Genomic DNA, 6,195 nt, shown 5'->3' with positions numbered 1-6,195 from the left:
TACCCACTCTTCCCCGCCTCTCCTCCCTCTTCCCCACCATGTCCCTCCTTTTGTCCGTTTCCCTCGTCGATCTCTTCTTTCACAGAATTCCTTCTTGGTTGTGTTTTTTTTTTCTCTCCTCGTTTCCTTTCCTTGTCCCTCTCTATTTTTCCCGCCCAGCATTGCCCTGTTTCTGGTTTTGATCCCTTCCCGGTGTAAAGCAGGATTGAGTCCTTATTGCCTTCGGTTAACCACTTTACAGTCGTGGTCACTGTATTGGGGTCCACGTGCAACAAGTCTAGGTCATTCTTAAGTCCTCTGTGTCTCGTATCGAGCCACCACCCGAACTTTGGCGACGACGAGCTCACCACCTTTTAACCAATGCCTAGTAACTTGGTTAACTGTCTTTAAAGGTGTTTCTTCTGAATCGAGTGCAGGACTGTAGTATAATTTGAGGAAAGACATTTATTCGATAATTGATTTAATTTCCGCGCAGGTATCTGAGCCAAACTCTTCGAGCAAGTTTCTTCGGGAAAGTGGTGGGAAAGCAACATTTTATTTGGACTTCAAAGGCATTCCTCGGGGATTCGAATCTGTGAAGAGGCAAGGAGACGGAGAAAAGGAAGGAAAGTGGAACAACTCTCTCTTTTTTGTTTTGTTTTTTTTTTACATGAATTGACAATGTTAATCCTCGATCAGATGATGTCCATGAACTGACAACGTTAATCCTCCATAAGATGATGTCCATGAACTGACAATGCTAATCCTTGATCACATGATGTCCATGAACTGACAATGTTAATCCTCGATCAGATGATGTCCATGAACTGACAATGTTAATCCTCCATCAGATGATGTCCATGAACTGACGATGTTAATCCTCGATCAGATGATGTCCATGAACTGACAACGTTAATCCTCCATCAGATGATGTCCATGAACTGACAATGTTAATCCTCGATCAGATGATGTCCATGAACTGACGATGCTAATCCTTGATCAGATGATGTCCATGAACTGACGATGTTAATCCTCGATCAGATGATGTCCATGAACTGACAACGTTAATCCTCCATCAGATGATGTCCATGAACTGACAATGTTAATCCTCGATCAGATGATGTCCATGAACTGACGATGCTAATCCTTGATCAGATGATGTCCATGAACTGACGATGTTAATCCTCGATCAGATGATGTCCATGAACTGACGATGTTAATCCTCCATCAGATGATGTCCATGAACTGACAATGTTAATCCTCGATCAGATGATGTCCATGAACTGACAATGTTAATCCTCGATCAGATGATGTCCATGAACTGACAATGTTAATCCTCGATCAGATGATGTCCATGAACTGACAATGTTAATCCTCCATCAGATGATGTCCATGAACTGACGATGTTAATCCTCGATCAGATGATGTCCATGAACTGACAATGTTAATCCTCGATCGGATGATGTCCAGGAACTGACAATGTTAATCCTCGATCAGATGATGTCCATGAACTGACGATGCTAATCCTCGATCAGATGATGTCCATGAACTGACGATGCTAATCCTCGATCAGATGATGTCCATGAACTGACGATGTTAATCCTCGATCGGATGATGTCCATGTACTGACAATGTTAATCCTCGATCAGATGATGTCCATGAACTGACAACGTTAATCCTCCATCAGATGATGTCCATGAACTGACGATGTTAATCCTCGATCAGATGATGTCCATGAACTGACGATGTTAATCCTCGATCAGATGATGTCCATGAACTGACAATGTTAATCCTCGATCGGATGATGTCCAGGAACTGACAATGTTAATCCTCGATCAGATGATGTCCATGAACTGACGATGCTAATCCTCGATCAGATGATGTCCATGAACTGACGATGCTAATCCTCGATCAGATGATGTCCATGAACTGACGATGTTAATCCTCGATCGGATGATGTCCATGTACTGACAATGTTAATCCTCGATCAGATGATGTCCATGAACTGACAACGTTAATCCTCCATCAGATGATGTCCATGAACTGACGATGTTAATCCTCGATCAGATGATGTCCATGAACTGACGATGTTAATCCTCGATCAGATGATGTCCATGAACTGACAATGTTAATCCTCGGTCAGATGATGTCCATGAACTGACAATGTTAATCCTCGATCAGATGATGTCCATGAACTGACGATGTTAATCCTCGATCAGATGATGTCCATGAACTGACGATGTTAATCCTCGATCAGATGATGTCCATGAACTGACGATGTTAATCCTCGATCAGATGATGTCCATGAACTGACAATGTTAATCCTCCATCAGATGATGTCCATGAACTGACGATGTTAATCCTCGATCAGATGATGTCCATGAACTGACAACGTTAATCCTCCATCAGATGATGTCCATGAACTGACGATGTTAATCCTCGATCAGATGATGTCCATGAACTGACATGGACTCCTCATATTTTGGAACCCAATGGAAGGACTGGATCGTCAACTCCATGAAAGAGCCGTTTCATGGCCCCCACACCGGGTGTGAAGGAGAAACTGAAACAACCAAATAAACAAACAAACACGTTGTTCGATCAAACTGTTTGAAAACTTTCTCCATAATCGGTTAATGTGACTTGTGGGGTATGTTTAGTATCAAAAGTGGGTTCCTTCGAAGAAAATCTCAGATTGTAAAATGTCAAGACTATACCCTTTGTGCTTTTGGCTTTTTCGTTAAATATCTACAAGTACTGGATGGCGGGGTGGCGTTAAAAGTGTACGCACTCAGCTTTGACCTGTTTTGCCGAGGTTCGAATCTTAACCCAGCTTTAAACTGCCGTCCTGGATTTTCGCATCCAGGGGGATTCATCGACGTGTGTGTGTGTGTGTGTGTGTGTGTGTGTGTGTGTGTGTGTGTGTGTGTGTGTGTGTGTGTGTGTGTGTGTGTGTGTGTGTGTGTGTGTGTGTGTGTGTCGTCCCTCGGATGATTGTGAAGCCGGAGGTCCAGTCTGCCAACACTGATTAATGATGGACGTTCAAGATCCCACGGTATGTTGTTGGGGCAAGAGTAGTGATGTTATCGCCGGCACCCTGAGCAAATTATACATCTTTAACTGACTGTTGGGAAGGCAATGGCAAACCACCCAGCATAAGCCTTACCAAGAAACTGGTTCAGTTAGTTGTACTGACGCTCTATCAAGAGTATGGCAGGTACACTGATGATCTACAAGAAGTGTGTGTCGCGATCTTTATAAAATATCAACTTTTCATAGAAGGGCTTTAACCAAACAAAGTTAAGTATGAAAGTATTCTCCAAGATTGGTGTTGATATAAACTTTTACAAACATTAAACGAGGTGACTATTCCACGCTCGCCCTTTGGAGTGGTGATCTTTGACAATACACTGGATATGTACCACTGTATTGACCACCACCCTAACATCTTTGTTTACCCACCTATGGTCTAAATAATCATTCTATAAATCGAGAAGTGTCTGTTTGTTTTTGTACGTTGACTTGTATAGTTCTTTGCACTCCAGAACCGCTGGATGGAGTGAGTTGGAAACTCTGGATGTACTCAGAGGCTACATGGGAATGTTTTAGGGGTTAAAATGTTTTTGGGGTTAAAATGTTTTAGGCCCTAAAACATAACCCCCTAACATGTAGGGGATTAAAAAGTTAATAATCCCTGGGATTCAGGGTCTGATAAGTACTCCAATTCTATACAAATACACATGGCAGATCGTAACTCGAGGTGGGAGGGGGTATTACAAGTCATACGAACACACCATTTCTGGGGGATTAACCCATCCGTGTTTATGGGGGGGGGAGGAGGGGATTAACCCGTCCGTGTTTATAGGGGAGGGGTGGGGATTAGCCCATTTGTGTTTGGGGGGGAAGAGGGGATTAACCCGTCCGTGTTTATGGGGGGGATTAACCCGTATGTGTTTATGGGAAAGGGGATTAGCCCATCTGTGTTTATCGGGGGGAGGGGGTGAGGATTAGCACATCTGTGTTTAGGAGGGGAGATTAACCCATCCCTGTTTGGGGGGGATTAGCCCGTCCATGATTATTGGGGGGGGGGAATTGTCCATCTGTATTTATGGGGGAGGGATTAGCCCGTCTGTGTTTATTGGAGGGGGGATTAGCCTGTCCATATTTATCGGGGGGGGGGGGAGGATTGGTCCGTCCGTATTTATGGGGGGGGGGGAGATTAGCCCATCTGTATGAATGGGGGGGATTAGCCCGTCCATATTAATGGGGGAGGGTGGGATTAGCCCATCCGTTTTAATTGTGGGGAATTAGCCCATCCGTATTTATGATTGGGATTAGCCCGTTAGTATTTATGATTGGGATTAGCCCGTTAGTATTTATGATTGGGATTAGCCCATCCGTATTTATGATTGGGATAAGCCCGTCCGTATTTCTCCTGTGGATTAGCCAGTCTGTATTTATGATGGGGATCAACTCCTCGGTAATTCTGGAGAAATTCTTCACTCATTCCCATTGCTTGTTTTGACATATTTTGGATACATTGAATCCATTTGTCCACTCGACTGTACTCGAGCACATTCAATCTGTCACAATTACTTCAATGTTGCGAGTCCATAATTCCTGAGAATGGTTGAATTTTTAAACAATTTCTTCTTTGTGATGTTAGACAGAAATCTTGTCAAGTCATTCTTTTGTTTCCAAATATTCTTTCTCAGCTCTCTCTCTCCCTCCTGTTGCTGAATATAGTAGTTTGCTGTTGGTGAGTTTCTCCACTGTTGCCTTTTATTCCTCAATCACATCCTTTCGGCTACTGAACTTGGTACGATCAAAACAATTCTGTTCGAAACTTGCTATTTAAATGTGCTTTTGGTTTCATTGCCAATATTTAACCTGTAATGCTCTCCAGCCTCAGTACAGAACGATGACCAAATAATTTTGTTTGTTGCTCCATCTTATGATCCTCTTTAGATGTGGAGTTAGTCTTACATTACACAAGATCATCTCCAAGTAACACAGTTCCTCACCAAGTCTGACCTTTTGCACAACCTCCAAGGCCTTTGTCCATGGGTCAATGGAATACGACTGTACTTTCCCCGATTGGGGTTGTGCCCCCGCTTCACACCTGTTTCTCCTGAATGCTGCGGAATCCAAATCTGTTTACATCATTGACATCTTCCCACAAAGCAGCAGAAGTACAAGGCCTGGTTTCCAATCACAGACATGTTTGGTGGCCTCAGTTTTTCATCCTCAGCTCACCCTGGCCACCTCTGTCAGACCCTGCCCCTCTCCTCCAACTTTGCATGATGTGATGGGGAATGAAGGTTAATATTACTATTACATGATCCCATTTGATAGAAATCTTTATTATGTTTCTTGAATTCTGCAGTTTATGGCCGTTTCTCTTTTTCATATCGACTAAGCTGAATTACTGTGTACTACAAATAAGAAAAACAAAGTGGAATGGCACTCTGTAGAGAGAGTGAACGCCGGAATGAACAGTTTATGTTTTGTATCCCTCTGATAAGCCATATCTGCATCCGAACCTGAAACAAAATCGAAACAGCTTTTTCTTGTCACCGACTCAACTCAACCACCCAGTTTTGTCATAACCCATCCACAACTTTTTGAGATATCGTGTTATATATCGTTTTTGATATAATCTCTCAATAGTGAAGAATCACTTCAAAAAAATTATAAGATCCGGATCCGGATCTTCACCAAAATTGAATCAATTTGTCTTCGTCGCACACCCAATCTCTTCACCAAGTTTTGTCCGAATCAGTCTTTTTGAGATATCCTGCTCACAGACAGACAGACAGACAAACAGGGGTGAAAACAACCTCCATCCATCTTCAGTGGTGTTCTACTTCCTCCTCACTGGTCTTGCTTCTCTTTGCTGTTTCAACCATCTCAACCATCCAGCTGTTCCAGTCCCTCCAGGTCACATGTGTTCTTCAAGCAACTCTCAACTCCCAAAATTCAGGCTGACTGCTCACCTCGACTCCTTTATCCCTACCTTGTTCCACTTGTGGGGCTTCTTTCCTTGGTCTATTAAATCCCACCCTTCCATCTAGGGCTTCAACATTGGCAGTACGCTACCATCTCAGACCATCCTCAATCCCAATTCCGATCTATGATATTTTCTATCCTCATTAACCCTCCCCTACCTCTCTCCATCTATTTGCAGGTTGCTGTGTTTTCTCTCTTTCTCTCTTT

Source organism: Eptatretus burgeri, chromosome 4, assembly GCF_056783735.1.
Source record: "Eptatretus burgeri isolate ZD-2024b chromosome 4, Ebu_testis_v1, whole genome shotgun sequence".
Lineage (NCBI taxonomy): Eukaryota > Metazoa > Chordata > Myxini > Myxiniformes > Myxinidae > Eptatretus > Eptatretus burgeri.
The sequence above is the reverse complement of the archived record's forward strand: the minus strand, read 5'-3'. Positions refer to the sequence as shown.